Source organism: Liolophura sinensis, chromosome 7 (genome assembly GCF_032854445.1).
Source record: "Liolophura sinensis isolate JHLJ2023 chromosome 7, CUHK_Ljap_v2, whole genome shotgun sequence".
Classification (NCBI taxonomy): Eukaryota; Metazoa; Mollusca; class Polyplacophora; order Chitonida; family Chitonidae; genus Liolophura; species Liolophura sinensis.
In genome coordinates, this window is record NC_088301.1 from 3,934,311 (window position 1) to 3,946,949 (window position 12,639).

The window sequence follows — 12,639 nt, forward strand, 5'->3', positions numbered from 1 at the left end:
CAGTTGTGCTTTGATTGGAACTGACATGCTTCAGGAAAAGATATATAGAGTTTCAGCAAAAAAGTTTCAGCAAAATAAGTTGGTGTGTAGGAGATATGGTGAGCGTTCTACATGCAGGTTGTAGGCTACCGTCAATTCATCTTATCATATGTACTGTTTAATGTCGGCTTTGGTAAAGCTGTAAATCTGTTGTGTATAGGTGATAAGGAATGCTGGGACATTGTCTCTCCAGCCGTTCACTCTGCATGTGCCTCTATGCATCTTTGCTTCTACACCCATTGCATATCAACCACGTTATGCGCATTATTTGTGAAATTTGTGTCCAGCCCTTTCGCTTTCTAGGACGTAATTTGTCAGCATTTTTTTCTGCAGGACACCACGCAACAAGATTACAAGATTATCTACATTTGTGTGATACTGGTAATTCTGTATAGCATGTGAGTAGATAGAGAGGCCATGTAAGTCTCATTGAAATGAAGGAAGACGTTTGTATCTCTCTTTGCTTTTCTGTTTTAAAGTCTTCTGATTTTGTTTCTGAGGGGATTGTGTTTAGCCATCGGTATAGTGTAGTCCTTTCTACTGGCATGGCTAAACACTGACAAAAAGTATTGTAATCTTTGTTACTTGTTTAAGAGTTGAGGCGTGGAATGGTCACCTTTGACACTAAGGGAGTTAAATCTAGGCACAAAGCCCCCCCCCCCCATAAGTTTAATGGAGCGAGGCAATCGCTTTGAGACGATATTATACAACTAGGCGAAACTGCAATTCTGTTTTTAAGTCTCCAGATTTTTTTTTCTGCATATGCCAATCAAAAAAATATTTGTACCCTAAATAACCAGGGTACCAGAGAAAGAATGTGTCTGTTAAACAGTAGAAAGATTTGCAGGAAATGGAAATCAGAGATACTCAAATAAAATCGAAGCTATTCCGCCATAATTTCGTTTTACTGAATTTACATATCACGTGGCCAAAAAATAAACCTTGTACAGTACGCTTCCCCGCCGCCATACACACACACCGCCCACCCACGCACACGCCCATTATAGTTTATTGAGACATTGTGACAACTTGTAGAGCTTTTGTTTAAACTCATATATGTTTTATGTTTGGTCCAATAACTTTTAAGAATATCTCCTGAGTCCTGTGATTCCTTCACCATGGAATTCATGATTTTCCAGGTACAGCTGATGGAATTTCCCACGTGAATGTGGCAGATTTTCAGCCACGGAGTAAACACGGTTTTCTGTGTACATTGCATATATGTCATATACTCATTTTCGTGGAAGACAAAGGACCTCGATTAACGTATATATTGTTGCATGTAGGACCACATAAGATCGACTGCTTATTGGTCCCAGGGTTATGACAACAGTGACCCCTGGAGAATGTCGGAGCGACGGACTGAACCCAGACCTCGCGTGCCCCCTATAGTGATTTAAAACCAATTAAGCACCTTAACCGTGGCTCGTGGCGGCCCGTGTTAAGGTACATGTATATATGTAGCAAATAGTACTGGTATGTGTTTTACTGTTATCAACAAGCGTTCTGGAGTACTTCTACTCTGAAGCGGATCATTGTGTACTCGGAAATGATACAACGGGCACTTGTTCAATAGGATTGTTTTGGCCGGGTTTCCGCATTTTCGTACAGCGATGTGTAAAGAAGAGCTGTGTTTCGGGAAGAGGGATCGATAACGTGCAAGGAGGCGATATGGCTGTATCCGGCTTCCTTACAATATAACTGAAGGCTCCTACTGTCTCAGTCCTCATGGATAACGCTCTTACTACGAACAGACGACACAGAGCCTAATTATACATGTAGGTGGCGTGTTCAAATCCGGCTCTGTCGTGGTTCGGTCGTGGCCTTCAGGTGCATGTATGTCAGGGACTGGTCGATATGCATGCATGGCCATATACCGTTTCTCTCTGCAGAGTACTTAGCACAAGTCGTCAACACGAGGTACAAAAAATAAAATGAAATAAAATAAAAAAATAAAAAGTAAAGTAAGAAGTAAAGTGTGTTCGAACTCCTGCTCTGCTGTTAGGCCGTAATTCGTGGCTGCTTAGTGCGATGTGGCGGTTTTTCACCATGATGCACCTACATGCCATACCATCGCTGCGTGGCGCGATATTGCGGCTTTTCTTCACGGTGTTATCCGCTTACCTCCCGGACCTTGTGGTGAGGTATTGCGAATCATCATTGTGGATGCCTCCCGGGCTTTTTGGTGATATATTAGGGGTTTTCATCATGATACATGCCTGCCTGTCCGCATGGTATGATGTTGCGGCCTTTCATCGTACTGTACCACCCTGGCGCCATGTCGCAAGTTTTCATCATGCTGTACGCCTTGCCTGTGTGGCGTCATGTTGCGACTTTTCGTTGTACGATGCACTATAATCCCTGGCTGCTTGAGCTGTGGATGCTGCGACATTTTGTCACGGTGCATCTTCATGCCTGTGTAAGCATGATATACTTGGTTGCGTGATTCAATCTTTAAGAATGATGTAAAGTTTAACTAGTTGTTGACGAAATTGATATACACGGTACTGTTCATTTGAGCGTCTCTATACATTATATTACTTCAATGCACTTGTTTTACTGACAGGCACGAGATAACGGGGTTTATAAGACATTTGTTATTATGAGAGTGTTATCACATGGTTAAGTATACATATGACACATATCCCCGGGTGAATGGCATGATAGCTCATCACCACACAGATTTCTCAGTGACGCAGCACGAACGAAAGGTAAACATTCATAGGGGGACCTCCGTGGCCGAGTTGTAAGCACGCCAGCGTGGCGCAATGACTCGGGAGCCTCTCACCTAAGCGGTCGCTGTGAGTTCAAACCCAGTTCATGCTGTCTTCTTCTCCGGTCATACGTGGGAATGTCGCAACCTGCGGATGGTCGTGGGTTTTTCCCCGGGTTGTGCCCGATTCAGTTCTCCCACCATAATGTTGTAAAACACGAATCAAATAAATGAATCAATAAGTAAACACTCACATATAAACCTCTTACATGTACCGCACAAATTCTTTACACTAAACATATAGCCACTGTGAATAAAAACAGAAGAAATTTAATACCATAAAACACTATCTGAAACTGCAACGGTAAGGTCTTTGTGCTTTCCATTTAAATAATTGTCATGGCTATTAGTCCAGTGACCAATGCGACCGTGTGTTCTTCAGATATCTGGCGGTGGACGGTGGTTTACTCCAGCATTCCGGTTTCCTCTACATGCGCATCTGACCATCCTCATAAACATGCATGTAAATGAAAACTGCTGAAAACCGATATGCATGTGTAGCCCGATGTCGTTTTTTTGTGTCCATAAAGTTTTGCACAAGTGAAGTATTATTGATAACAACATAAATAAATAAATAAAATTTTCGTGGTTGCCTCATGCGATGTTGTGGTTTTTCACCACGATGCACCTACATGCCATGCCATCGCTGCGTGGCGCGATATTGTGGCTTTTAGTCACAGTGTAAGCCTACCTCTTAGCTTTGTGGTGAGTTGTCGCCATTTTTCGTCACGCGGCTGCGTGTTGCGAAGTTTTTTTATCATGATGTACCTCCCTGGCGCGGTGCCATGTCACAACTTTTCATCACGATGTACCTCCCTGGCTATGTAATGCCATGTTACGACTTTTCATCACGATGTACCTCCTTACCTATGGGGTGCCATGTTACGAATTTCCATCACGATGTACCTCCCTACCTATGTGGTGCCATGTCATGACTTTTCATCACGATGTACCTCCCTACCTATGTGATGCCGTGTTACGACTTTCCATCATGATGTACCTCCCTACCTATGTGGTGCCATGTTGTGACTTTTCATCATGATGTACCTCCCTACCCATGTGGTGCCATGTTGTGACTTTTCATCACGATGTACCTCCCTACCTATGTGATGCCATGGTACGACTTTTCATCATGATGTATCTCCCTACCTATGTGGTGCCATGTTGCGACTTTTCATCACGATGTACCTCCCTACCTATGTGGTGCCATGTTGTGACTTTCCATCACGATGTATCTCCCTGGCTATGTGGTGCCATGTTGTGACTGTTCATCACGATGTACCTCCCTACCTATTTGGTGCCATGTTGTGACTTTTCATCATGATGTACCTCCCCACCTATCTGGTGCCATGTTGCGACTTTCCATCATGGTGTACCTCCTTACCTATGTGGTGCCATGTTGTGACTTTCCATCATGATGTACCGCCCTACCTATGTGGTGCCATGTTGCGACTTTTCATCACAATGTACCTCCCTACCTATGTGGTGCCATGTCACGACTTTCCATCACGATGTACCTCCCTACCTATGTGGTGCCATGTTGCGACTTTTCATCATGACATATTTCCATGGCCGCGTGGCGCCATTTTGCGACTTTTCATCATGATCATTTTCATCGTCATTTTCATCACTTCGTGGCCGAGTAGTGAGCGTGTCAGCGGGGCTCAATGACTCAGGAGCGTCTCATCAATGGTGGTCGCTTTGAGAACCCAGTTACTGTCAAACGTGAAAATATTTTCCTACGATCGCTATGAGTCCACCTCATGCTGTCTTCTTTGGTCGTAGCCTACGTGCATGGGAAAGTCTGCCAGTATCCTCATCGTGGGTTTCTCCCTGGCGCAGTATTTCCTCCCACTATAATGCTTGCCGGCGTCGTATAAGTTAAATATTCTTGAGTACGACGTAAAATGCAAATCAAATAAATAAATCAATAAGTAAACATTCACATATAAACCTTTTACATGTACCACACAACATCTTTACACTAAACATATAACCATTGTGAATGAACAAATTTAATATAAAAAAAACACTGTCTGAAACTGCTGTAAGGTCTTCTTGCTTTCCATTTAAATAATTGTCATGACTATTAGTCCAGTGACCAATGCGACCGTGTGTTCGAATCCAGCTCTCGCTGCTTCCGCTGCGGGTTTAAGTCAGCAGGTTTATCAGGTATCTGGCGGTGGTCGGTGGTTTACTCCGGTACCCCGGTTTCCTCCACCTGTACACTTGGCTATCCTCATAGACATACATGTAAATGAAAACTGCTTCTGCACGGCGCTAAACATCAATCAAACAAATAAACAAGTAAATAAATAAATAATTTCATTCTGTCTATACAACGTTTTTGTTATTTACCCACTTCGTCCTATTTAGAGGCATCATTTCTGCACAAAATGCGAATTATCTTTAATTTTCAATGTCATTTAATGGCTATATGGCTTCTATTGTCCAATTTTTTTGTTATCGTAGAGAAATTTGTTCGTGGTGACAATGTAAGTCATCGACGATGCTCGTTGAAGTGTTTGCGCAGTTTTAGTCAATCGGTATTAACTCATCGGTGGCCTTCCGCAGGCACTTGGAAATGAATTGCTTCAGTAGACGTACTGGTATAGCTTTAAACAAAAATCAAATAAATAATGTAGTTATGTAAATAAATAAATGACAATGTAATATATACAATTAGTATCTATACTACAAAAACCTGTTTACATAAGCTAAGGTAATATATCTTGAGTTTTTATAACCTCCGATAAATATATAGGTGTGTTAATCTATAAGCCACATGCAGGGTAATAGCAGCTGTCGGTGATATAGATATCCTTGAGGGAGTGCACCAAGGATTGCGGTTCCTATACGCATGCGCACATGCACGTGCACGTATGTTTATATACACTGTATACGTATATGTATTGGTAGAGAACGTGTCAACAGGGTAACTAACCACTGAAAATGACCCGCTTTGTTTGTTTTGGCAGGTATGCCCTACATGTTTCTAATCCAGTGTATGAAGGTCATAGACAGACTTCTATGAGCTAGCCGCTCAACACAAGTAGGGTAACATAGGCCTATAAGGCAATGCGGACTGGCATACGTGAATGACGTAAGGCGTCAACAAAAGTTTACACACTCCCTTAATTCGTACGTTGCCAAAACAAACAGGCGTCGCCATCTATGTTTCACTCGCGCCACAAACTATAGTGACAATTTATAAAAGCCTTTGTTTAGTGTCAGGGCATTCTTTGGTTAATGTAAGTGCAGTCTGTGGTTAGTGTAAGCGCGCTCTTTGGTTAGCGTAGGCGCACTCTGTGGTTAACGTCGCCATCACAGTTTGCTCACATAAACGTGACAATGGCCATCACAGCTTGCTCACATAAACGTGAGAGTCGCCATCATAGCTTGTTCACATAAACGTGAGAGTCGTCATCATAGCTTGCCCATATACCCCTGACCGTTACCATCATAGCTCGCTCACATAAACCTGACCGTCGCCATCACAGTTTGCTCAGACAAATACGACCGTCGCCATCACAGCATCTGAGACAAACACGACCGTCTCCATCACAACTTGTTCACATACCCCTGATATTTGCCATCACAGCTTGCTCACATAAAGATGACCGTCTTCATCACAGCTTGCTCACATAAACATGACCGTGGCCATCACGGTTTGCTCAGACATTCACGACCGTCGCCATCACCGCTTGGTCACATTAACTTGACTATCTCCATCACAGCCTGCGCACATAAACTCGCCGTCTCCGTCACAGTTTGCTCGCATAAACCGGCCGTTGCATTTTCTTCACAGGTAAACCTGGCCGTCGCTTTCGCAGTTTTCATTCTCGAACAAAAACTTGGCCGTTGCCATCATTGCTATAGCTTCCTTCTCACACAGCCCTGACCTTGGCCGTGACAGATTTCCTTCACGCATAGTCACGGCCATGGCCGTGGCAGTGGCATGTTTCCTTCAAAACATAGCCCTAATTGAGGACGTGGCAGGTTTCCTTCACACATGGCCCTGACTGTGGCCGTGATACATTTATTTCTCACACAGACCTGACCGTGGTGGTCACAGGTTTCCTTCTCACATAGCCCTGACCGTGGCTGTGACAGGTTTCCTTCATGCCGTAAGAAATAAATGTATCGCGGCCACGGTCAGGGCTATGTGTGAAGGAACCATGCCACGGCCACGACCAGGTCTTGTTTCCTTCACACATAGCCCTGACCGTGGCCGCGATACCTTTATTTCTCACCGGCCGGGGCGGTCACAGGTTTCCTTCTCACATAGCCTTGATCGCCGTCACATAAACGTGACCTTATATCAGTTCGACGATCACCGTCGCAGGCTCCTTTCTCACGTAACCCTGACCGTCGCATTCGCAATATTCCTTTTCATATAAACTCGGTCTTCGCCGTAGTAGGCATCTTTCTCGCGCTTGTAACCTTGACCTTCGCCTTGACGTTTACTATTCATATAAGCTTGACCTTCGCCTTCGCGTTTACTATTCATATAACCTTGACCTTTGCCTTCGCGTTTACTATTCAAATAAACTTGACCTTCGCCGTTGTAAGGCAGGTTTCCTTGCCACGAAAACCGGGCAGGACTAGGTATACACGTGCTTCCGAATACGTGCACGAATCTCCCGAATTCACGCTTTTGATTTATTTATTTATTTAATTAATTATTTGACCTTATTTTACGACGTACGCACGCGTTTGTTTAATATATTCAATGTTTCTCGAACACATTTCTTGTCTGGATATATAGAATGTATGTATATACAAGTGTTTTTTAATCAACATAAATTAAGACATATTACTATAGTATATAAAACAGAACTGGGCCGATATGGTGTATGTGAACTGGACTTGTGTAATACCAAACCTCTCTTATATATTTTGTATGCATATATTTCGTATACATTTTTCTGTGTACACATAAGCTTGATGGGCAAAGCTTATGCATGTGCAAAGTTCTTAAATTGTTGCTCAGCTATAATGAGTGAAGGAATGACGATGAGGAAGAATGATAATTATGAAGAATGGTTCATCAAACAGCTGAAAAATATCCGAAAAAAGTATTTTCATTTATTTTATTATTTTTTTTTTTAAATTTTTTTTTAAAGCACAGTTTAATGCCTTCAAATGTTTAAGTTCTATGGTGGGTATTATGAACTATATATAGCTGGTGTTTGGAGGTCTTCTGACCTTACCAGCATTTATTCTGCTCTGAACAGAATTTTTAAATGTTTGAATAGCTCTTATTACACAAAGTTAAACAATTACTGAAATAATGTCCGCCTGTATATGTGAATATACAGACAAAAAAAGTAATGTGACGTCAGATTACCGCGCCATTGCCATTATGGTGCACAAGGCAAATCATACAGTTCCCTTACATTTGACTGCATTTGACATTTGACGTATTTTTGAGGCGTTTCCAGTGTAAGCCCTGCATATGGGAGTTGTTTAAAGTGTTTTAACTCACGTCTGTTACATATTTTTAGAGACACTTTCAGGGGTGTTTCTTCAAATGTTCACTTCATTTTCATGTGGTCTTTTCCTTTTAATATATCCCTTTTTTCAACTTCCTGAATAGTTGACGGAAAAAAAACCTTGCATGCGCATGCATCTGGATTTGAACTACGTTTCAGCCCTTTATATATGAGAGTTGTGTAAAGTGTTTCAACTCATCCTCTTCTAAATATTCATCAGTTGTGTGTGCGTGTGCGAAATGCTTCCATATAAATATATATAATATATATATGAAATAAATACCACCTATTTTACTGCAGATTAAAATTACTTGAAGAAACACTATTTGCTTGTTTATTTATCTACCAATCACAGACTCGCAATCATAACGTCAAAACATACAATTTTAACCCAGTGATAATGGCAATAATATTTATAATTAAAGATTTGCCAATTTTACTCAAATGAAACCCATATTACTAATATATGCTTAGGTTTGAGTTATATCGAAAAAAAAAATCCGGAAAGTAAGGAAGATGGAACAATTGGTTATATTTAGGCCAAGTATATCAATCAGATTAGTATATGTAGTGAAAAGGCGTGGTTTTGTTACAACATAGTTTTTAAGGTGATTTGACAACGGTGACCATGCATGCTCGGCTGAGCAAAATGCGTGCGTAAGCATATATAGATATATATATACACGCATATATATTATATATAGGATTCAATACCTCATGCATTCACATATTTGAGTGTGCGATAATGATGCAATTATTAATATCCCAATCAGTGGTCTCGACGAGAACCATATATCTTTAAGCCCACATTACACCACAGTAGACGTGCTTCATTGACTTACATGTATGTAAAACGCCCCACGGATTCATGCATGTACGAGCTGGCGCAGTGGTGTGATTGTCTAGCGACATTCAACATGGTTCGATCTCAAAGGTTTCCAGATCCCCAACTGATCACATGGCGCTTTGGAGCATGGTCTCATGTACATTCTTCGCATATGCTATACAGGCATGTATATATTTATATATTCACACCTGGGTGGACTCTTATTTCTGCTTCCATCGAACGAACAGCGTGTGTCTGTCTACATCTACACGGGGGTGTAGAAAATCTAGAGATTAAATTAATCCGGATACACCTGGTGCATCACTTCCCATCTCGTTGTCATCCACACAGTGGCAATAAGCTTTTAGAATTTATAAACAAAGACTCCCAATCAGGTTTAAGTCAAGTAATTTATTTTTCAATGAATCCATGATTTTTTAACCTCATCATAAGGCATGATATTAGTAAACATAATATTCCCTATATAACGACTATGGTTCAATTAGTTTAGGCCTACTTGCACTGTCAGAGTTTATAATAAAACCGAATTTCCGAGTTTTCATTCCTGTACGTTTGTGCACATAACATGACCATAAGCAATGCAATGTTACACATACCACGCCATGCATTCTTGGTATATGTTTGGAAATGTTACACATCCCAGCCATGCGTTCTTGGTATATGTTTGGGAACGTTACGTTCCCCACGCCATGCATTCTTGGTATATGCTTGGGAACGTTACATACCCCGCGCCATGCATTCTTGGGTAATGTTTGGGAACGTTATTCACCTCACGCAATGCATTTCATGTAAAGTATATGCGATAAGACCTATATATCTTTGGGAACATTGTAACCAATGATCAGTTGTTGCCAATGATATACAGGCAATGCGTTGGCATGTTTGATAAATGTTCTACCACAATAAATGAATATTACATACAGGCAATACATTTGGTACATTTGGGTAATATTACATAATACATACAGGCAATGCATTATTACATTTGGGCAATGTTACATACCACAGACTTTCGACAAACCTGACCGGCAATGCGTCGGCATGTTTGAGAAATATTCTACCACAATAAATGAATATTACACAAAGGCAATGATTTGTTACATTTAGGTTATATTAGGTACCACAGAAACTCGACATAACACACAGGTAATGCGTTGGCATGTTTAGGAAATGAGATGACATACAGGCAATGCGTTGTTATGTTTGGGAAAAATTACATACCACAGACATTGGACATACTTTACAGACATTGCATTGGCATGTTTGGGAAAGTTTATTCCACGTTAACTCAGTATTACATACAGGCAATGTTTGGGAAACATTGAACCACAGCAACGCGGCATGCCATACTCGAATCGCTGTTAGCACTGTACATATTATATAATGAAAGTTCATGTCGCTCTTGTTGTATATATTATAGAGTGAGTGCTGGGGGTTTAACGTCGAACTTAACAATTTTTCAGTAATTTTTTTTTCAGGAATCCTTAGAATGCATGTAATGTGACTTCTAGTAGCAGGGTTTCATGCTAAACACCAAGCTGCAACTTCCTCTTTTAAAGTCTTAGGTGTCACTCGACCCAGGATTGACCCAGGATCTACCGCTCCAGAACCGGACGCTCTGCCAACTGTGCTAGCGGGGCAGGTGTATATATTATAGAAGTGGGTTGTAGGTTTGCGAATGTGGCGATACGATAACTGCATATATACACGCATATATTACATGCATACCCAATCCTCAGTTAGGGAGTGTAAGGTTATTGTGCATGTAAGGTAAGTAATAACAATGCCATTCAGAGGTGTATTTATGAATGAAACTATCTATCTATATATATCCACTAGTATACAAAGTGACGCGCAGACATGTGTCTCCTCGTATCATGGTACGGCTTTGGTACTGTATAGTGACTATATTTTTCATCAAACATCATGTGACTTAACATGGGTCATCTTACCAGTCTATACGTTCTGACAAATAATAGCAGACATTACACGATTTTCATTACATAGCGAGACGTCGCCGCCGGGTGTAGAAGCCAAAAATACGCTGTGGTCACATGCGTTTGACAGAGGTAAATTTGCTGATAGCCACGTGTAATGGAGTTTTACGTAACCCATATGTATGGCGCTCTGTAAACACGAAATGGAGTGGATGGCAGATTGTGGCTCAAAGTCATGGGTGGTTGAACATGAATGGAAATGATTAGGTTAGTTTTCATATATAATAGGATATTCAACACTTTTTATAAAAGTTAAATGCTTCCTTCTGCATAAATGAGCTCTAATCTGACTAATCACAACATCCGTATATAAGAAACAAACCGTAATCACAGATGTTTACTGCGAAGTCAAATAATGCTCCCGGGCTGAATACTATTAACAACCCGTTTAGCTATCCAGTGATGTAAAGTGCACGGTAACTAACTGTTTAGGAAATACATTTTCCAGATCTACATGTCCTCTTTGATTGATCTCATTTGATACGTAAGAATCATATGAAAAACAATTGTTTTTTCCAAAAATAAATAAATTAAAACAGAAAAAAGATACATGGTGCTTGGTAAGGTGGGCGACATATATAACACTAAGGCACACGAGGTACGGGTTCAATAACGGCCTTGGATAGGCTGAGGAAAATTGTACACATCCTAACGTACAGATTTATTGGCATTTTTCGTGTGTGTGTGCGTGTGTGCATGTGTGCGCGCGCGCGTGTGTATATAACCCAATGAAGTTGTATTTTAAGAAATGTGGGAGTTTAATATCAAAAATACTATACCAGTAATATTTTAACATCTTAGGTCTGAATCTGAAAACAAAAGGTTTAATTCAAGAGACCACACAAAGAGGATGTTCTCGGCACGACAGCGTCTTATGGGTAACTTAGCCTGAGCTGCCTGAGGGTCACTTCGATCCCCAGGGCTGATGGACATACGTGTTTTATGTATTTCCGGATATAACCTATATACATGTATAATGCGTCTGAAACTCAAACCATATACTTCTCAGTAATAATTCACGCAATACATAGATGAGGTATAACTATATTGTCATGATTTGAATTTGCATGCATATATGTTGGCAAGCACTGTAGTCGAATAGCAGGCCTATAGTGCGCAAGCACGGCAGAATGACTCAGTAGCCTCTCATCACTGCGGTCGCTGTGAGTTCAAATCCAACTCCTGTTGACTCCCTCTCTGCATGTATGGTCATACATGCGTGGGAAGGTCTTTCAGCAGCCTGCGAATGGTCGTGGGTTTCCCCCGGGCTCTGTCGGGTTTTCAACCACCATAATGCTGGTCACTGTCCTACATAATTGAAATATTCCCGTGTACAGCGTAAAACACTATCAAATAAGTACATAAATAAACAAATAATATACGTGTGGCATACTTAAACTTGCATTTGTCATATGGAATTAAATGTATATGGATGTTAAAACTGCTCAGCAAATCCACAGCCTTGCATGTGTCACTTTGAGATAATAA